The sequence below is a fragment of the Lynx rufus genome, unplaced genomic scaffold, assembly GCF_022079265.1.
Source record: "Lynx rufus isolate CCGP_SWC_20201006 ecotype Redwood Valley unplaced genomic scaffold, mLynRuf1.p SCAF_3, whole genome shotgun sequence".
Taxonomy (NCBI): domain Eukaryota; kingdom Metazoa; phylum Chordata; class Mammalia; order Carnivora; family Felidae; genus Lynx; species Lynx rufus.
This window is the reverse complement of record NW_025814845.1, coordinates 83624789-83648548: the sequence shown is the minus strand read 5'-3', so window position 1 is coordinate 83648548 and position 23760 is coordinate 83624789.

Below are 23760 nucleotides of genomic sequence, written 5' to 3'. Positions count from 1 at the left end.
CCCCTCTACTTCATCTACGCCTCTACTCAAAAGGCACATCTCAGACAGAACTTCTCTCATTATCTAAAATAGCACCCTCATCACTTACTATCCTCTCACTTTATTTTAATTTTTCTATTGCTACCTATTCTATCCTTATATTATTCCCTGCCTCACCATCTAGAATATATGGTACATGAGGTCAGGAGTTTAGTCTCTCCTATTTACTTAGAATTTAAACAGTGTGTCCTATATAGCTAACACTCAATAAATATTTGTTGAAAATATGATTACTCAAAATATTTATTTTGTGGGGTAACTCAAATGCTATCTCTTTGATCATAACATTTTCTTACAGGAATATCTATGGAAGTTCTGCTAATGATAATAGAAATTTCAAATGAGAAAATCTACATACAGTACTTAAAAAGTTCCTGGCCAATAATGACCATTTAATACTTTCTAACGATTATCATTAATTATCAATAGAATTAATATTTAAAAACCCAGAAATACTCAAGATATATTTTTGGTTTTACATGCCCTCATATTTTGACTAGTAACAAAGAAGAAAAATGATTTTAAATGATCATTTTTTCTTTTTCTTCTTGATCATTCTAGTTTGTTTTTGCAGTTCTGTTATAAACATTATGAAAAGTTTTAGAAGAAAGTAAACTCTATGATCTCTACAATGCCTTTTATACCCGAAGTATAAAAGTACATCATTCCACCAGCTCTATACAGTCATGTATATTGTCTTCAAATAGCTGCCTTGCATTCACCCTTTTATCTCTAATGGAGCTGTGAAATGCTCAAGAATTACATGCTTTCGGAAAGATCTTAAGTAGTCAAATCTCCTATGAAAGTCAAAATTGCAATTATTACTGAAATATATACCTAGGGAAATAAAATACACCTAGCCTTGACAACTTAATTATGGTCTTCTTTAGTTTGAGAACGGAGTATTATATAACATTCACCTTATATTGCTTCAAGTCTGAATCATGAGACCACTAAATTGCCTGGTTGGTCATCACCATTTTGCTCAAAACTATCAAATTTAACACGTCTTGGTGGAAGTAACAATATACCATTTTGAAATAAATAAGGAGCTTTTGTCATGAGACTCAAGTAAAAATAATAAAATCTAATATTGGGGGTAATCCCATTGAATAAAATCAATTTTTTATTGTGTTAGACAAAGTCAAGTTAAGGAGTGAAGTCAGGACCCCAATGCAAGATTGCATCAAATTAGAAATGAAAATGCCTACTGGACTTCTCATTGTGTAAGTATTTTTTTCAGTCTTTCTCATAAGTGAACTTTTCTAGAGAAACAATCTATTTCCTTTTTTTATATTTGGAATTATTTTTGTTTCAAGTTTTTATCTAAGTTCTACTTAGATAACATGTAGTGTAATGTTAGTTTCAGGAGTAGAATTTAGTGTTTCATCACTTACATATAACACCCAGTGCTCTAATTGTTCTAATAATGATAACAATCAATAACTTGTACATTAACAAGTGCCCTCCTTAATACCCAGGATTTTCATCTTTATTAGAATACTTAAAACTATTCAGTATGTATTTAATCATTTTCCCTGTGTTAATCCCTGGCCATTTCTCCAAGTATTTGTGCTTGCTTTCATTCTCAGGAGAAACCCAGAGATTTAAAAGCTGTGGGTTTTGTCAGTGTGAATTTTTATGTGCATCTTGGCTTCACATAGCTAAGAAAGTAGGTTTCACATCATTACATCTCACAAGAACTTACCAGCCCCCAAATTCTCTCCTCAAAAGTCAGGTGATGATGTTCCCCAGTATCACTCCAAGGCCCATTAGGTGATTAGTTCATGTCAGTCATGCACAGCTGTATTATCTTAGAGACGATTGCCTGGGAATTCCAGAAGTCTAGCATATCACACATAAATAAGGTAGGATTAAGAGTCCAGACACTCTTGAGGCACCTGGGTGGCTCAGTTGGTTAGGCGTCCGACTTCTGCTCAGGTCAAGATCTTTCAGTTGGTGAGTTCGAGTCCCGCATCAGGCTCTGTGCTGACAGCTCAGAGCCTGGAGCCTGCCTCAGATTCTTTGTGTCCCTCTCTCTCTCTGCCCCTCCCCCACTCACACTCTGTGTCTCTCTCCCTCTCAAAAATAAGTAAACATTAAAAAATTTTTTTAAAAAAGAGTCCATACACTCGGATATTAAATTAGAAAGCTTCTCTAAAGCTTATTTTCTCACCTATAAAATGAACCCCCATTTTATAACAATAAAACAATACAGCTGCCTTAGTCATTTGGGATGCTTTAACAAAAATACCATAGACTGGGTGGCTTACACAACAAATATTTGTTTCTCACAGTTCTGAAGGTTAGGAAGTCCAATATCATGATGCCAACATATACTGTGTCTGGTGAGGGCATTCTTCATGGTTTATAGATGACCATCTTCTCACTGTGTCTTCACATGGTGAAAGGATGAAAGAACTCTCTGTGGTCTCTTTTGTAGGGACAATAATCCCATTCATCAGAGCTCTACCCTCATGACCTAATCACCTCCCCAAATCCCCACCTTCTGATACAATCACAATGGGTATTAGGTTCTCAGAATGAATTTTGCAGGGACATAAATATTCAGCCCATAATACTTTATAAAATTTTGAGATTTTGACAATGCCTTATACAGACCAGGTGTTAAACATATGTTGAATGACGGATTCAGATAAGATATTACTATCTAAAACATTTTTCAGTCAACTTGAGCCATGGTAAGCAGTCAAAACATGGTAGAAGGAGTAATAGTAATAATAGTAATGTCAGTACTTAATGATAGTTGTACTGTACTATTAATGTTAATATTGATTTATTTAACATTGGACTGCTTGATCACTTTTTCAAGCTGAGAGTAACAAAAATTATGTTCCCATCAGGTTTCTACACTATAGATATGATGTATGCTTTTCCTGTTTAGCTCTTCACCCATCCTTGACTGTACATAGATTTATCAAAACAAATTTTATACTGAATTCTTCTTCTAGTTCCCCCTTCTCTCCAAGCCTACCCTAAAAACCCTAACATCCTGTGTTAAGAATAAGAATGTTATTGAATAGGTAATTACTTCAAGATAGAACTTGAGTAATATCAAGATATGACCTAAACACCTATCTCAACAAGGAGACAGGATAACATTTACAAATTAATTTCCCATGGGATCAGATGAACTTGGGTTTGAATTGTGACTCCATTCTGCATTAAGTTATCAGAAAATTAATTATTTAATCTTTATGAATTCCAACTTCCTCTCTTTTGAAATGGTGATAAAAACAGTTTATTGTGAAGATTAAATGAAATAAAATATAAATTAATGATTAAAATAAATTAATAACAGTGATATGATGGTAATGTTTAACAAATGTCCTTCTAGAAACAAAGAACATGATTTGTAGCATCTGCCAATTTCTATGGTGTAAATACTCCCACCAGGGCTGGTGTCATTACCAATAAAATGTGACTAAACAAAAAGATGTGCCCCATGAGCTCTCATTATAAGTTGGTTCCAGTACACCATGGGTTCATAAACATATGTCAAATAATTGCAAACAATTTTTTTCTAATGTTTATCTTTGAGAGAGAGAGAAGAAGGGAGGGGAGGGGCAGAGAGAGGTGGGAGGACAAAGAATCCAAAGCAGGGTCTGCACTGACAGCAGATAGCCCCATGTGGGTCTCAAATTCATGCACCATGAGACCATGACCTGAACTGAAGCCGGATGCTCAACCAACTGGATCACCAGTTGCCCTGCAAACAATTTCTACTTCTCTTTGGCAATATAGACCCAGTTATTAAGTCACAATGAAATGGGGTAAAATCCTTATAACTGAGCCTAATATTTTATAACTCTACAGTTTTTATGAGACTAGTCCATAGCCAATTGAAAATTGTAAATGGATCTGTCTTCCAGGATACCCTACCATCATATTCTAAGCCACTGAAAACTAATTATGGACAGCTCTCCTGTTACCTATATTAACTGTAAATTGATTTAGTGTTACTAAACTTACAAATGTCCAGAGATTTTAGATAGTTTTGAAAACCCAAAATGGGATCTAATAAATAATTCTGTATCCAAATAAAAAAATAATGAAAATTTTAATTTATCCTATCTGAATAGCTATGTGGAATATTATAAATTGGAAACGGTTCACATTCTAGAGCAATATCTATTCCAACATGTTTTGTTTTGTTTTTTTAACTGAACATCTAACAAAAGGCTTTCTTGCTAACATATCATTGTATCACTAAAAATATTACTTATTATTTAGAGAAAAACTTGATAGCATCTTAAATTATGCAAAAAAGTAGAATGTTTCAATTTCTTCAGTGCAGATATTTTATTAAATTTTAATATAGGGTAACCCAAATATTTGGTATTGCTCATTGTATTCATAAGTATCTATTCTAACACAAGACCTTTAGAATACAATTTCTGATTTTTTTCTTTTTTAATAAAAATTCTAATATGATTTCTAGTATATAGTACCAGAAAGGAATAGGAAGAGCTAATAATAAATAACACCAAAAAGACATAGACTTTAGAAATAATCATATTGAGCTTTTCATAAAAGGCCAAATGTAATCAAATAATCAGAGTGTAGAATTCTTGCCACAGACAAAAATCAAGCCAGAAAAGACAGTAAGACGGACATTTTCCAGACAGCAGATGTGAGTGCATGCATTCTAGAGTACTTGTGCAATGACTAAATTCACTCAGAAAAATTAGTTTCCATCTCTAGGAACTACTTAGGCTTACGTGAGGAAGATGTAGGGTGGCTAAAACTGTGATTTTAGTGTAGAAAACTTAAAGCAGCATTGATCAATCTAGTGTGTAGAGTGTGATCTGGAAATACAATGCTAGGAATCAATCATGATGTAAAGTAATATTGATATCTGATAAGACCTCTGTACCCGTATCAGAAGGAAACACAGCAATCAGGAGCTTTAACGATAGGTAGAATATAGAATTCTCAAAAAAAAGAAAAAAATCCAACACTGTCAAGTGTGCTGTGTGCTGTTGGAATTGATTACAAACTTTTTAAAAAATTTTAAGCAATGGATTATTTTGTCTATAGATTAAAGGGCCTGTTCTAACTTCTTTGACTACTTTTTAATAATTATGGATTTCCAAAATGGAATATGAAGAAAAATGAAAGCAGGGTTTTTTTGTTTTTGTTTTTGTTTTTGAAAGCAGTTTTTAGAAGGAAAATTACTTTGAAATAATTCTGAAACCTCCAACTTCCTCTAGCACCTTCCATATTAAAGACAAAAAATGTACAAAAATTTTGTTTGTGTTGATTTCCACTTTCATTTTTAGGTCTTTAACTGAAATCATGAGAATACCTTTTATAAAAAGTTTTTAATGTTACTAACATTAATTTTAATATTTTAGTTTAATAAAATATTTCAGAAGTTTCAGTAAACTGCTTCTTTACTTTGATTAATATATTAATTTCCAGTAGATTCTATAGGAAAAACTTTTACTGACTATTCTTTTAACTAAGACATGAAAAACCAGACAACTATATAAAATTTACTTTTTAATAAAAATGGCTTCTATTAACAATAGCAAGAAAAATATAAATATGAAGTATATCTAATAAAACATGTGTAATAACTTAATGAAAAAATTACGAAAGTTTACTGAAAGACATTAAAGAAGTTTTTTTTATTTCTTTAATGTTTATTTATTTTTGAGAAAAAGACACACAGAATGTGAGCAGGGGAGGGGCAGAGAGAGAGAGGGAGACACAGAATCCTAAGCAGGCTCCAGGCTCTGAGCTGTCAGCACAGAGCCCGATTCAGGGCTTGAACCCAGAAATTATGAGATCATGACCTGAGCCAAAGTTGGACGCTTAACTGAATGAGCCACCCAGGCACCCCAAAGGAGTCTTTTTTTTTTTTAATTTTTTTTTCAACATTTATTTATTTTTGGGACAGAGAGAGACAAAGCATGAACGGGGGAGGGGCAGAGAGAGAGGGAGACACAAAATTGGAAACAGGCTCCAGGCTCTGAGCCATCAGCCCAGAGCCTTAAGCATCTGACTCTTGATTTTGGCTCAGGTCATGATCTCATGGTCATTAGACTGAGCCCCAGATAGGGCTCTGCACTGACCATAGAGCCTGCTTAAGATTCTCTCTCTCTCTCTCTCTCTCTCTCTCTCTCTCTCTCTCTCTCCCCCTTGGCCTCTCCCCTGCTCACATACATGCTCTATTTCTGTCTGTCAAAAAAACAAAACAAAACAAAAAAAACAGATTGATATAACTTCACTAAACTTAAAACTTCTATGGTTCCAAAGGATACAGTGAAAGTGGGGGGAAAAAAAGAAGCCACAAATGGAAGGAGACTATACAAAATAAACAAAATAATAGTTTTTAAAATATATAAACAATTGTTTCACATTAGTAATAATAAAAATACAAAGAATGCAATAAAAAATGATTAGGGCAACAACTCTATTAAAATAGGAACAGACTGGAACAGATATTTTAAAATAAGGATACATACATGGGTATGCATATGAAATGATCCTCAACAGTTTTAGTCATCAGGACAACGCTTATCAAAACTACAATGATATGTTACTACATACCCACCAGAATGTCTAAAATTAAGATCACTAAAATATTTGTTGTTGTGTAGAGGCAACAGAAACCCATATGCAATGGTGAGAGTGTAAGTGACTTTGACACCATTTTGGCAGGTTTTTTTTTTTATTATTATTTTAGTAAGAATGCTTAACATGAGATCCACTCTTCTAACAAATTATTTGAATTTAAATCTAAGTTAGTTAACATATAATATTGTTAAAATGTCCATACTACACAAAGTGATCTACAGATTCAGTGCCTCCCCTATCAAAATCCCAATGGCTCTTGTTTTTTACAGAAATAGAAAAAAATTCTTAAAAATTTTTAGGAACCATATGGGAACCCAAAAAGTGAAATCGATCTTGAGCCAGAAGAACAAAACTGGAAGAAGCATCACACTTTCTGATTTCAAATATATTACAAACCTATAGTAATTAAAACAATATGGGACAGGCATAAAAACAGATATATAGACCAATGGAACTAAATCAATTCATCCCAGGAATCAATCCATGCACATTTAGTCAACTGATCTTCAACAAGAGTGCCAAGCATCCCCAATGGAGACAGTCTTTTTAACAAATGGTATAGGGAAAATTGAAAATCCATATACAAAAGAATGAAATGGGCCCCTATCTTATACCATACACAAAAAGCACTTCAAAATGGATTAAAGACTTAAATGGAAACCCTAAAACTAAAAATTTTTAGAGGATAACATGGAAGAAAAGCTTTATGATATTAATCTTGGCAAAGACATTCTGGTTATGACACCAAAAGCTCAGGAAATAAAGGCAAAAATAGACAACATTCTCTACTACAGCTAAATAATTTAAAATACTGAAAATAGCACTAAATATATGCCAATACTTCCATAAGTAAACATGCTATAAGTATTTTTGTGCAAGACTTTTGGTGGACATGGACCCTAATTAGTCTTGGGTATATACTTGTGTATACCTGTGAATATACCTTGTGTATATGTGTGTATATTCCAGACTAATGAAAATATATACTCACCAAAAGACCTGTACAAGAATGCTTATCGTAGCTTTATTCACAATAACACATATCTGGAAACAATACCAATGACTAATAATAATAGAATGACTTAGTAAGTTATGGTATATTCATACATACACAGCAATAAAAATTTTGAATATACTACATGCAATAACATAAATCAATCTCATACACGTTTAGTGAAAGAAGTCAGACATAAAAGAATTCATATGATATATTTATATTTATTTGAAGTCCAAGTATTGTCAAAATTTATCTACGTTTTTAAAAGTCAGAAAAGTAGTTTCCTTGTGACAGTAGTCTTATTGATTTGACGATGGCAAGAGGAAGTCTCTGAGGGGCCAAAGTCTTTCATATCTTGATCTAGTTAGTGATCACATAATTCAAACATATTTTTAAAATACATTTAACTGTATGCTTAGGATATATGCACTTTATATCTTTTTAAAAATCCACTGAACTGTACACTAAGAAATGTACATTTGGGGCGCCTGGGTGGCTCAGTAGGTTGAGCGTCCGACTTCAGCTCAGGCCATGATCTCACGGTGGGTGAGTTCAAGCCCCGCGCTGGGCTCTGGACTGATAGCTCAGAGCCTGGAGCCTGTTTTGGATTCTGTGCCTGCCTTGCTCTCTGCCCCTCCCCGACTTGTGCTCTGACTCTCTCTGCTCTCAAAAATAAAATAAATGTAAAAATTTTTTTAAAAAAATAAATGTACATTTTACTTTACATATCTACATCTCAATTTAAAAAAATTAAATCCTCTAAATTAACTCATTACTAGTCCAGTACTGACTCTGCGTAATTTTGCAACCACTATTGACAACTTTGCACTGATTGGACCTTTTGTTAAAAAATAAAATAAAATGAATTTAGAAAATAGGGCCCGAACAGATAAAAAGTAAAAATTACTCATGTCTAATTACCAGATTTAATTAACAACTAATATTTATGCTTAGCTCATAAGACCATTAATTTGGATGCACTTTCAGGGAGATGTGGCAACTTACCCAACCTATCATATCTTCTAATAGAAGCCTCAGGCTCTCTGGCATTCTTTCTAAGTAATTAGAATGAAAGATAAGGTTTTTTTGTAAGTAATCAGTGCATTGTCTTGAAAACCAATTCAGGAAGTGAATTTTTGCTCTAAGCAAATACTGCTTTAAATATCACATTAGAAGGCCTTTTCTTGGGGTTCATTTTCTTTTTTTTTTTAATGTTTATTTATTTTTGAGACAGAGAGAGACAGAGCATGAACGGGGGAGGGTCAAAGAGAAAGAGACACAGAATCTGAAACAGGCTCCAGGCTCCGAGCTGTCAGCACAGAGCCCGATGCGGGGCTTGAACTCACAGACTGCAAGATCATGACCTGAGCCGAAGTAGGCCGCTTAACTGACTGAGCCACCCAGGCGCCCCTCTTGGGGTTCATTTTCTATCTTGTCATTCCAGATAGTGGCTAAAAATGGGAATGACTGAAATGTATAATTTTTTAATAGAGATGCTGTGTGTTTGGTTAAATGGCTATTTAGAGTGAAAATCTGCCAATGGCAGTTTACAGGTGCACCTACAGTCTTCTCACCAGCTGTGTGCACAAGTGTGTGTGTGCACATAACATAAAAGCGAGTCTCAGTGTATTCCACCACCGAGATTAGAAGGAGAAAAACATCTGTAGTGTTCATGAACAAAGAGAGCTGGGATTCCATCTAGGAGTTAAACGTGAATGTTCAAGAAGGTCCTAATGAGAAACAGAACCATTTTGAACCAAGTGAAAAACTATCTTCCATCCTACGTGTTTTAGGAGCCTCCTGGGGTAACAGTAATTGACCGCCCTGCAACACACACAGCCCACAAAGATGAACAAGTTCCCAAAGCACCGAGCAAGCACAGAGCAAGTCCTCTGTGCCCTATCAGCAAATCCAAGAGAAGTGAAATACTGAAGTAGGAAATAGACCAGTTTGTTGGGGAAAGCTTGTATCTTTTAGGGGAAAAAAAATGTTTGAAATGACAGTCATAAAATTCTTAGAAATGTTATCAGGGAGTGATTCTGTATCATGCTTGCCTAAATAAAATTTTATTGTCAAATTCCATGGAAGTACAATCCTTAAGAATTTCTTTTTCTGAGAACAATACCTCCTAAAAACAAAAAAACATATGGTGGTGTCTTTGTCAGAAGCAAACTTAAAGAATTGACTGTGAAAATTCTACTGACAAAAATAGCTAAAAGACAGAAAACACATTTTATCAGAAAAAAATGGGGACAACATGACAGATCATTTTAAAAGGGGGAAGATAACGGGGCACCTCGGTGGCTCAGTTGTTTAAGTGTCCAACTTCGGCTCAAGTCATGATCTTGCAGTTAATTCGTGGGTTTGAGTCCCATGTCTAGTTCTGTCTGACAGCTCAGAGCTTACAGCTTGCTTCAGATTCTGTGTCTCCTTCTCTTTCTGCCCCTCTCCGGCTTGCATTCTCTCTCTCTCTCTGTCTCTCTCTCTCTCTCTCTCTCTCAAAAGTAAATAAACATTAAAAAAAAAATTTAACGGGAGATAAGAGTTGTCTATTTTCCTTTAGAAGGAATTCACATAGTTCTTCTAAAGACTTTTAGGGGTAAAATGTAATGACATTACCTACAGCTTAATCCTATCTGTGAGCTGTTTATCTTTTCAACTTGCTATTTTATCCCAAGAAAGTCTATTTTGGGAGCCTTTTCCAATATGCTTTCCTTTCTTTATTGGCAAGTCATCTTGCCTCACAACAGGGGCAGTGGACCAAGGACAGGAGCAGAGCTAGAGTAAAACAAGTCTGGTGAAGACATTATCAGAAAGCATGAAAAGTCATGGTTTCAGCAAGAAACAGACACAGCCGGGTCACAAAGGAGTATCTGCAAAAGTTTGTGGAGGGTGTAAGCGGAATCAGAAGAGAGGGTGCCGTACCTCCAGGGATGGTAACATAGGGAACTACGACCACCCTCATTCCTAAGAGGCAAGGAGAGACAGCAAAAAGGACAACATAGGGTGTCCATACCGTGGGAGTTCCAGCAGTGTGCTTCATTTTACTAGACTCTCACGTACTGTCACACTGTCATGTTATTTGGATATACCTTGTTTTGGTTTTCATCTGTTTTGTGCATCAGATCTGCTCTCTTTTCTGTGCCCTCTTCCATGCCCCAGGCAGCTAACTTGCAAGGACTGCTTCTATAGGCTCCTTTGCTCTTTGGCCTCCAGTGGAGGCTTGAGTAAGGGGTTAGAAGGAGAAAGGAGAGTGAGTGAGGTATCGGCTTAGGACACCCTGTGCTTTCCACCTCGGGCTCCTATCAGACAGCCTGCTGCATGTGCTGTCCTCCTTGCTTTCTCTCCTTTTGCAGTTGTGCAACTCTTTTGAAAAGAGTTCTGGAGATGGGTTGCAAAACAATTCAAGTAGTTAACACTAAGAACTGTATACTTAAAAAAATGGCTAAGACAGTAAATTTTATGTTGTGCATGCTTTATCACAATTTAAAAAAAAATTTTAAAGGAGGCTGCACATGTTAGTTGGATTTCATTAATATGACAAAAGCTTTGCTCATTAGAAATAAGGGGAAGGTGGAAGAAAGAGTAATCCAAATGTGAGACTTCCTGTTCAGAGCTGAAGGAAAAAAATGTAGGAATTCAGCAAACTATCTACGAAACTTCAAAGGAATTGAGAAGAAAGTAAAAAACACTTCCTCAAAAAATCAACCAACCAAAAAAACAAACAAAGAAAAATTAATAAGGCAGAAGGTAGGAGTTTTCCATTAGTGCAAAAAGCAGAAATACTGGGCCTATAGACTGGACTCTGAATTTGTATCTGAATTTCAGGTATAAATAATTTATGTTATTTAGTCAAGAATTAAAATCTCTTAGGCAAGTATATTAGCTTCCTATTGCTCTTGTGATAAATTACCACAAATGTAGTGGCTTAAAACAACACACATTTATTATTTTATAGTTTTAAAAGTCAGAAATCAAAAATGGGCCTCAACTGGGCCCAAATCAAGATATTCCTTCTGGATGCTTTAGGGGAGAATCCATTTCCTTGTCCAGTGTCTAGCGATCACCTGCATTTCTCATTTCATAACCCCCTTCCTTCTTCAAAGACAGAAACGGCTGGTTGAGTCATTCTTACATCACCTCACTGTGACACAGAGTCTTATGTCTCCCTCTTCCACATTTTAAGGACCCTTGAGATAAGTTTGGACCTATCCAGATATCCAAAATAATGTCTTTATTTCAAGGTAAGCTAATTAGCAACCCAAGTGTAATTCTACCTGCAACCTTAATTCTCGTTTGCCCTGAAACATAACACACTCAGATTCTAGGGATTTTGATGTGAATATCTTTGGGGGGCCATCATCCTACCTACCACAACAAAATTATACAAGAAAGCGTTAAATGTTTTGTTAGTGAGGTGTTTGCGTAAACACAGCTACATTTTCAGTGTCTACTTGAATTGTTCTGCAGTCACTAAATATATCAGAGAGGATTGAGAAGAATAAAAAACAGAATTTATCACTCAAAGCTGACTAGCTGAAATTTAATCAGAAATTAAGCTCCCTCAGTTTTCAGCTTTAAGAGAATTCTTAAACCTGCTCTACGTGTATCCTTTATATCAACAAGTACAAAAAGAAAAGAGCATGCCTTAGTATGGTTATTAGACAGATGAGTTTCTAATAATTAGAAAAATGTGTGATTGTATCTGCCAACCAGATGGGTCCTTGTGCCATTACACTGCTGTCTTACAATTGGATAGAGCTTCCAGACTACAACAGTTTGCATGCATTTGTTCACTTGATTCTTTCTACAAATCAGGAGATTTGTAAACACTAAGATGACTTTCTGGGTGGGGAGAGATGGGGGGGGCAGGAAAGGCTTGATTCCCAACAGATTATCTCCTGTAAAATTGTTGCTTTATTACTAAAATAAGGCTTTCAGATTCAATCATTTTGAAACAAACTAGGCAAATGTGTATTCATAAGAATTCTCAGAAAGTCTGTTTGTGGCTGGAAGGAGTGCTTTAATAAGTCCACTGGGGGTGGGCAAGTGAGACCCTCAGGCTTCACGACTGAGTAATGATAGAGGGTATAACATGAATGGTGGGTAATTTCTAACCTCGATCAATTCTATAGAGTTCAGTAATCCTTTTTTGAAAATGTGCCTTATTTGATGGAAACCAAAACAGGTGTACATGCTTTGGTTAAAGTTTTCTTGAGAATAAAAGAACAGATAACAAACTTGGAGACAAAAAAGAAGAGACTTTTCTTTAGTAGTTCAGTCGTCAAAGGATATATGACTGTCAGATTACAGTTCAGAAAAGAAAACCAATGAATCCGGCTCCTGCTTAGAAAAGAAATTGGAAATAATATCCCAATATATGGATAATTTAAGGCAGGATATGATTGAGTCATTTAAGGATTGGCAGGTATTTCAGGAATTTGTATCCAACAATCTTTTGGCACTGTCCTATGTCTTCTTTCCCAATTCACATCTCTTTAGCTATACGAAAGCCTTTCCATAGCCTGACTTTGGGTGGAATCACCTCGTTGGTAAGAAATCAGTGTGGAGGGGCGCCTGGGTGGCGCAGTCGGTTAAGCGTCCGACTTCAGCCAGGTCACGATCTCGCGGTCCGTGAGTTCGAGCCCCGCGTCAGGCTCTGGGCTGATGGCTCAGAGCCTGGAGCCTGTTTCCGATTCTGTGTCTCTCTCTCTGCCCCTCCCCAATTCATGCTCTGTCTCTCTCTGTCCCAAAAATAAATAAAAACGTTGAAAAAATCAGTGTGGAAAAAAAATCATGAAAAGCAGTAAGTTAGTCCTCAAATACATATTCATTCAATAATTTAATAAGGATACATTAATGATCTAATGTGTTCAAAACAACACACTAGATAATTTGGGTAAAAAATAAATTAGTAATAAAGGCACTTTCCCTAAAAGAACTTGTGATCTTGAATTATTCGGAAAATATAAAAATTATTTTTTTTTACTTAATTTATTTATTTTGAGATAGAGAGGGAGGGAGAGAGTGTGTGAGTAGGGGAGGGGCAAAGAGAGAGAGGCAGAGAGAAAGAGAATTCCAAGCATGCTCCCATGCTGTCAGTATACAGCCCAATATGGGGCTGGATCTCAAACCTGAGCTGAAACGAAGAGTTGGGCGCTTAACTGATTGAGCCACCCAGGTTCCCCAGAAAATATAAAAATTCCTAAAGAAAGATCAAATTGATCATTCAGGTTAAGTGATTGATGAGACACCTACTATGAGCTCAGTGCTTTGTTTTGTGCTGCATCGGATGGTTACCAGGCCAACAAATTAAATAACTCTGCAGCTATCTTTCCCATTTACAGCAAATGTAATTGATGCATCTAGCTTACCTTCAGCCAAAGAGAAGATTATATCAAATTCCATCCTAAATTTCCCATAATGATATTGTGTCAGATTATCTAAACAGAGTCTGAGAAAAAATGTTCTGCCTGTCCTCACAGGTCAAAACTAGGGATCTAGGGGCCAACATATCAAGGAGCATTTAGTTATGTGGACAATTGCTTTCCTATAAATTACAGTGTACAAATTGTCCTATGACATATACATGGTCTATCATAGGCTGGATTTCTATTTTAAACCTGGAAAGAAGTTAGGGAAAATTGTATTACTTTGCCTCTATTTACAGACAAAGACCTGGACCTGAATAATTTAGGGACATTTCCAACATCAATCAGCTAGTTAGAGACAAATAATGATCTTTTTTTTTTTTTGGAATGCTTATTAAATGCTGAACAATGTGGTATTTTGTTTGCATTAGGCATTTAATTCTCACAAAAAACTAAGTGATGCATAGTATTTTTACTCCCATTTTACAGATGAGAAAACTGATGCCCAGAAAAGCCATAGAAAGTACCCAAAGTCAGATCAATCAAGGTATTTAGAGCTGTGAATTAAACATGGATTTGCCTGATAACAGTGCCCATTCTCCTAAATACTCCTATATTGTTTACTTCCTGATACTCAATTTCATACTTTACCAGTTAAACTAAAAAAACTCACCCAATGCTATTAAACATCAAGAAATAATTAAAGTCTGAATACTTACCTGGGCAAGGACCTAAGACAAGGACCTAATCTCAGCATTTCACAACAATTTGATGCTATAGGCTCTATTTCTAAATCCATTTTATAGTTGAAGAATATGAGGCATGTAGAAGCTGAGTAATTTGCTCCAGGTCACAAAACTACTAAAAGTCAGAGCTGAGATTTGCACCCAAAAAGACTATTTCCAGAGCCCTGCTCTCTACCTTTCCTCAGTACTATACAAGTCAGAGGTGTATGACTTGAAAAGGAAAAAAAAAAATATTACCATCAGTTGATAGAAATTTCTAACTACAAAATCCAAAAAGAACCAACTAAAACATTATTCGAACTACTAAGAGAATTCATATAAAAGGTAAACATTGAGGGGTGCCTGGGTGGCTCTGGCGGTTGAACATTTGACTCTTGATTTTGGCTCAGGTCATGATCTCACAGTTCATGGGTTTGAGCCCCATGTGGATCTCTGTGCTGAAAGCAAGGAGCCTGCTTGGGGTTCTCTCTCTCCCTCTCTCTCTGTCCCTCCCCTACTCACATTCTCTCTCTCTCAAAAATAAATAAATAAACATTAAACATTTTTTAAAAGATAAACATTAATAAGTCAGCAGCTATCACATTCACTAACATTTAAAAATTTAAAAATTTAAGAAAAATAAAAGAACAGTAAATAAATATTTTTAATTTTTTAAATTTATATCCAAGTTAGTTAGCATATAGCACAACAATGATTTTAGGAGTAGATTCCTTAGTGCCCCTTACCCATTTAGCCCAACCCCCCTCCCACAATCCCTCCCATAACCCTCAGTTTATTCTCCATATTTATGAGTCTCTTCTGTTTTGTCCCCCTCCCTGTTTTTATATTATTTTTGTTTCCCTTACCTTATGTACATACGTTTTGTAATTAAATGTAATATACATGTAATGGAATAATATTCAGACATACTAAACAACGAAGTAGATTTCAGATGTATTTATCTCAAAAGATTTATTAATTTTAAGGTCATATAACAATATGGAGTGAAGAAATAGGAAACATTTTAGCTTATATACTCTTTATATGTAAGTTACTGGCACTTTTAAAACAAGCACTCTTTCATATATTATCTTTTACGTTTAATTTTATGAATATGAATTGATATATCACATATATGTAATAATTCATTATTTCTCTGAGAATGAAACTTTCTCTTCAAAAGGATTCAAGTTTAGGAAAATGTGGGTCTGGGCCATTAACTGGGTCTCACACAAGAAAGCTCATTGTGCCCTTTTCTTGGAACACCCTAGAATAAGCCAACTTGCAGAAAAATCCAGAAACAGATGTACTCCTCAAGATCAGAACAAGATACACCATTGTCAACAGAATGTGACAATCCCAGGTTCAAAAAATCCCAATTCCCTAATTTATTATGTGACTTTGGATTTAACCCCTCCATCTCTTGGTCTCTTCAAATGTAAAAAAGAATAAAGGACACAAGTAAGTAGGTAAGAATAAAACACTGAGTGGTTAGTTGCTATAGAGAAGTAGGTCAGCAAAAATGGTTAGGGGCCATCTCTGGTGTCAGTCTTCCTAAGTTAAAGTCATGGCTCCATCACTCACTAGCTGAGTGACCTTGGCTTAATTCAGCCAACCTCTCTGTATTCCAGTTCTCCATTTGGAAATTGGGGATAGCAATGGAACAAGGTTGTAGCATCATTAAGCAAATCAGCCTATACAAAGCACACCAAACAGTGCCAGGCACATAGTAAGTGCTATGTATTTGCCTTCTAGAACTGTTACTCCTAAACCCAAAATTCTTCCCATTTCTTTAAGTTCCCTTGTAAAACCATCTTCCACTAAGGCATTCTGATAAGAGATCTTTTCACTGGTGTCCCAGGTACTTATGGAGAATGGATCTGAGACTGCAGCATGGAGAGCAGAAATGTACTTGGAACCAGGATCCACAAGCACTGAATGTTTACCATGGATGAGGATATTCTTGATTCCTGAATATATTCTACCTTGTAATTATACTATGTGGTGTACACTCTGAGATCATTAAGCTGCAACATGAGGTGTTATCTGGCAAGTATCAGACTAGGTTACATGCAGGACTGCTCTATCATGTAGACTTAAGAGACAATTATGCTTCCAGACAAGATTCCCATCAGACCTTACCATGTACAATGATGCATCTGTTGGCAAGATTTGGGACCAGGGATCCTGTACCTCCCTGTGCCCAGGACAATGTTGATGATCCATCCCTCTGCCACATGTTTTGGCTAAGCTTTCTCTAAATTATTTATATAAGTAGACCTTGGTTTTTCTATTAAGTGATGTATGCACCTGGTTTTTACCTTTTACTGACATTCATCAATAAAGTGGAAATTCAAGCTTTCAATGTGTCACATTTTTGAATGTCCTCTTCTTCTGTATGAAAATATTGGTGTGTCACTGCAACTCCATAACCGGTCATAACCAGTAGTATATCTTCCTCCATTTTGTCCCACCTTCATCCTTTTTAAATTCCTTTCATAAAATTTGTTACTTTTCTTTTGATTCATTTTTTAAAGTTTATTTACTTATTTTGAGAGAGAGACAGAGATAATGTGCTCACAACAGGAGAAGGGCAGAGAGAGAGAGAGAGAGAGAGAGAGAGAGAGCGCCAAGCAGGCTCCACAATGTCAGCGCAGAACCCTTATGGGGGGTCAAATTCACAAACCATGAGATGACGACCTAAGCCAAAACCAAGAGTCAGATGTTTAACCAACTGAGCCACCCAGGCACCCCTCGTTTTTCATTTTTATTGCTCCTTCCTACATGAGATTTGTTTTTGCTTATTGGTTTGGGATTTTGTTTTTTATTTTTTTATTTTCTTAATTTTAATTTTTTTTTACTATAGACATATGGGTGTATTCTGTCTTATTTTCTCTTCTTCCAATTATAACTTATTTTGTGGTCTTGTCTTTTGCTGACTAAAAAGAAAACTAAAATTTCACAAAATATTTTCCAAGAGAAACTCATCCATTAAACATAAAAATATTATTCCAAAATACCCATTGTAATCATTACAGTACCCTGTCCCCTTATCCACCGGATGTGTTTCAAGACCCCCAGTAGATGCCTGAAAGAAATCATGGAGAATACCAAATCTTGAATATACTATGTTTTTCCTATATGTAAATACTTATGATAAAACTTAATTTATAAATTAGGCACAGTAAGAAAGTAACAATAACAATACAGTGGAACAATTATAATAATATATTGTAATAAATATTCTGTAACAGAGGTTACGTGAATGTGGTTTCCCTCCTTCCATATATCTTATTGTACTAGACTCACCCTTCTTGTGATGATGTGAGATAACACACTGAAGTGATGAGATGAAGTGAGGTGAATGACGTAGGCTTTGTGATGTAGTGTTAGGCTATGACACATCAAGAGATCATCTGCTTCCAGACTGTGGTTGACAACAAACAGCTGAAATCATAAAAGCAAGACTGTGGATCAGGGGGGATTACTACATTTTCACCTCTCCTTTGCTTTTATTGCTTTAATTACTTTGACTCTATGACTATATACTATACCTGAAAATAAAACAATGCTCTCAAAATGCCATACACAGAGTTGCCTGCCCTGAGTAGGTATTCTTGTTCCAGATGCTCTTAATCATTCCTTCTTCCCTTTTGCTATTGTATGCCCTTTTCATTTCCACTCTTAAAGATTCCTTCCTACATTTCAGGATCCAGCCTTGCTTTCTTTCCCCTGATATCCTGCTCTCTCCAAGTTCTTATGTGTGATTAGCTCATTCTAGAAGGTAAAAGGGTTATCATCACTCAGTTCTTACAGCTCCTACTGAAAACTCTCTACTCTCTCAAAATTATTCTATAGCCTCCCATTCCACTTCTCCCCCAAAAATTTCTTCAAAAATGTGGGATTTCTCCTGTGAGAGAAATAATTTGATTTCATCATTACAATGCAGTATTATTACATTTACTGAGTTTGCTCTTCCAGAACCATAAAATCAATCAACAACAAGGACAGGATTAAAATAAAGCTCCAGTGATAAATATTCTGATACTTTCTTCAGTGGCTATATGAGTCCCTTGCTTTGTAATATGTAACTATGCCAACCATCTTCTGCACTTGTTGATGGCCTGGACACATTCCTATGAGTCTCACAGATAAAATCTCTTTATTCCATTTTATTTAAGTCTTTTCTGCAGGCTCAAGGGTAGTTGACACAAGGGAAGGAAAGAGCGTAGCAAGTGCAGAGCAAAGCAAGATTTGAGTGTGGGAATGGGGCAAAGGTAGGGAGGTGCAAGAAGCCTGAAATGGGAGGTTCATTGGTTTACTCATCAAAAATGCAGTGAGCATCTTAAGTGCATTGGGCACAGGTCCTGGGGGCACATCAGCAGTGAAAGTTGAGGGCATTACTAAAGTCTATTACTTTTTAACACAGGGATAGATAATTTAAACTTTTTCTTCTAGGTATTAGTAACCATAAAATGGTTATGATCTCACTTTTTGAAATGACTGGTTGTACTATGGAGCATAAAAGATTGCATGACTAGAAAATAATAGTTACAATTTAAGTAATCAAGGTAAAGGACCAATGAGAAGACCAATCAATGACAGTGACAGTGGGACTGGAATTTGGAAATGTCTAAAAAGTACAATAACTAAATTGCATTACTAAATAATAGAAGTTCAAGAATATTGGCAAACTTTTTCTTAATTCCTAACATGAAACTAATAAAATCACTTCTTAATCCCATTGAATTAAAAATATTTTATTTAAATAAAATTGATAAATAACTAGTAACTATTACAATTTTACAAATATTTTATTTTATCAGTGCAGAGCCCAGTGCGGGGCTTGAACCCACAGACCATGAGATTATGACCTGAGCCAAAAGAGTTGGACACTTAACCGACTGAACCAACCAGGCGCCCCTATAATTTTAAAAATATTTTAAACTAAAGCAATATGAAGATTATATTAATGTTCATGGGTTTTTTTTTTACTAATACCTACTTTATTTTCACAACTAACAATCTATGACAATACACCATAAATAAAGCCAAGAGTAAAATAAAGGTGCTTTCATATAAGAGAGAGTTATTTTAGGGAGAATTGAAAACATAGTCAGTCATGCTGATATTCTATCTTGTTTTTAATTATTCTATATAATAAAATAGCCTCTTTTCTTCCCATTTTTTTTACAAATAATTCATTAGCAATAAAACCAGTCACTGAGACAAATTATCTGTAAATGTCTTCAAGAAATTTAATACTAAATAAATAACTTTGTCCTATATTTCAGGAACACCTGAAATATAATTACCTTATTTTAGTTAATTAAAATTGTGTTTTAAGTTTAAAATCCACATGCTAATCCTTTTAACAAACATATGTGAGTTTTTACTTGTGACTTTTAAACACCAAACAACTCAGGAATAATACATCAGGCAGCTGTAAATATAGATGTTCTAAAGATTTAGGGAATTCTTATATCCAAACATGGCCTTTCCAATTCCACAGAGTTCTGATGCTTTGTGCCAGATCCTTTCACACACATTGCCTTGCTTAGTCTTCCATCTTGGGAAGGAGAATTTTACAAATGAAGAAACTGAAATTTTCAAAAACAAGCTATTTCCCATGTCACATGATTCATAAATGTTGTGAATAATAATTTCAAATGTGGTGCTGTTCTACATTGTTAAGATGCCATTGGAAATACCATATTGCCAGGCATAGTGATATGGTAACAACAAAAATTAAGAGAAAAAATGTAATTCCAAATGAAAAATTTAACAAATTATTCAGAAAGCAGAATGGTCTCCCTTTTGTGAGAAATACCTCTTTCCTGCTATCTAACATGCAGTCACCATGAGGGCCTAAACTGGGTCATTTTTATTGCAAGTTTACAATCTAACTTATTACTATGACCCTCCAGAGCCACTTAGAATCAGGGCTTCTAGACCATCTTTCAGCAGATAATAGAAATGTTCTCTGGAAAACATTTCTGTGCTGTAGAGATGTCTCAGAGCATTCATCCAATCTGGCTCAGTTCCAGATTCTGCTTTGCAGTTTAAACCACTCTTTGTGGAATTAATCATCAGTATTGTTCAAACTGCAGATGGGGCCCTGTAGGACAGAGAAGGCTGAGTAGAGCAAACAAGTTAATAAGCTAGAAAAATACGGGCCGGTATTGCTGTACTTGAATACTCGCAGATAGGGTTCCTTTGAGTAAAATGATATGGAGAACAACCAGATTACCAAATATTTACTAAGGTTGCATATTTAACAAATAAGATAACACAAAATAAAGGGAAAGGTCTAAATACCTTTTATTTTCATAATAAAAATAAGGTTGGAAAGAAAAAAATTAAAAACAATTTCCTTTTACTATCTGTATCAAAGTAAAATAATTCTTTTTATTCTATTCACAGCAGGCAATTTTTCCCAAATGACTAATGTAAAGAAACAAAAAGTATACTATAAGTGCACTGCCATAATAGTAACCTATAGAATATAGGAAAACAATATAATTACTTTTACCAGCATTACATATTGTGATGTTGTCAACCAGCAGTGAGGGGAATCATTATGAAGAGAGTGAAATCAACTATAAGACCTCATGATTAAATATGTAGAGAAATAAACCAAGAATATTTCCCTTTCCCCCTATGCATTCTTCCCCTTCATCATGTGCAATCCCAACTCGATCTGTTGAGCTACTTGTTTCAAAGGATTTGAGCAGTCACCTCCAATCCTCTAGACCAGAAAGAATACCTTGGACCAAAACCACCAGAAAACATGTAGGAAAAGGCATTTTGGGTATTCCCACTTTATTAAGTTGAGCTACTCATCACAATGATTAAATATGCATTAACTCTAGTGTACTCAACACATGTTATCTATGTTATTATCAGGGACTTTACAAGGGCAAGACAGTAGAATAAGGAAGTGTCTTGTCTCCAAAGAATTTAAAAGCAACCTTACCAGCTATTTTTCCAAAGAAGACATACAGGTTGGCCAACAGACACATAAAAAGATGCTCAATATCATTAATCATCAGGGAAATGCAAATCAAAACCACAATGACATATCATCTGACACCTGTCAGATGGGCAATAACAAAAACACAAGAAATAACAAGTGCTGGAGAGGATGGGAACCCTCATGCACTATTGGTGGCAATGTAAATTGGCACAGCCACTATGGCAAACAGTATGCAAGTTATTCAAAACATTAAAAACAGAACTATCATACAATCCAGCAATTCTACTTCCAGGTATTTATCTGATGAAAACAAAAATACTAACTTGAAAAGACATAGGCACCTCTATGTTCATCACAGCATTGTTTGCAATAGCCAAGACATGGAGGCAGCACAAATGTCCGTCAAGAGATGAATTCATAAAGAAGATATGGCATATCTAGAGAAAACAATAGAATATTAATCAGCTATAAAAAAGAATGAAATCTTGACCTTTGAGACAACATGGATGGAGCTAAAGGGAATTATGTTAAGGGAAATAAGTCAGAGAAAGAAGACAAACACTCTATGACTTCACTTATATATTTAAGAAAAGGAATCTTAAAAACATAACAAATGAACAACAAAAAATGGAAAGACTCATAAATATGGAAAGCAAACTGATGGTTGCCAGAGGGAAGGGGAGGGGAGGGAGATGGGGGGGATAGACAAAATAGATGAAAGGAATTAAACAGAACAGTCTTCCAGTTATAAAGTAAATAAGGCATGGGTATATAATGTACAGCATAGGGAATATAGTCAATAATATTGTAACAACTTTGTATGGCAACAAATGGTAACTAGGCTTATGATGGTGACCACTTCATAATGTACATAAATATCAAATCTCTATGTTGTATATCTGAAACAAATAAAATTTGTATGTAAATTATTCAATAAAAAATAAATAAAATTTTAAAATGAAAGGAAAGGAAAAGAGAAAGAATAGGGCATATAAGGGGAAAGCAAATAAAGACATAATTTATAGTCATGTTAGACAAAAGGATTCATGCTCTCCCTAACAGACATTTTGAGGAGTTCTTTTTTTTTTTTCATGTTTTATTTTACATTTGAGAGAGAGAAAGAGAGAGAGAATGAGCAGGGGAGCGGCAGAGAGAGAGAGGGAGACACAAAATCTGAAGCAGGCTCCAGGCTCTGAGGTGTCAGCACAGAGCCAGATGCAGGGCTCAAACTCATGAGCAGTGAGATCATGACCTGAGCCAAAGTCGGATGCTTAACCGACTGAGCCACGCAGATGCCCCTGAGGAGTTCTTATTAGATAGTATATTTAGTCAGGGTTCTCTAAAGAAACAGAACCAACAAACAGGATGTAAAATGTGTGTGTGTGTGTGTGTGTGTGTGTGTGTGTGTGTGTGTACATATGAATAAATTGGAATTGGTCCATAAGATAATGGAGGCTGAGAAGTCTCATGATCTGCAGTCAGCAAGCTGGAAATCCAGGAAAGCCAGTGATATAGTTTCAGTCTGAAAGCCAGAAGGCTGAGACCCAGAAGGGGCCGGTACTTCAGTTCAGTCCAAAAGCAAGAAAAAACTGATGTCTCAGCTGGAAGACAGTCAGGCAGAGGAAAGGCATGAGGAAAGGTCAGCCTTTTGCGCTAAGCATGCCTTCACCTGATAATATGGGGCCCACCCTACATTTGGGAGGGAAATCAGCTTTACTTAGTCCACCATTTCAGTGTTAAACTCATGCAAAATACCTTCACAGAAACACCCAGAGTAATGTTTGGCCAAATATCTGGGACCCCCATAGCCTAGTCAAGTTGACACTAAAAATTAACCATTATAGAAAGCAGGCAAACTCAGATGGCATACGAAACACAAATATTAAGCAGAAAATATTAATGCCCAAAACAGAGATTAGGGTAGTGTTAGACCTGCAGTAACTAACTCCCAGGAAGAGTAGATATTCCCCACATCCAGAGGACCTCATGATGTATGGCATGTCTTTACCTCCTTGAGGATGATGGGAACAAGGTAGCAATAGAGAT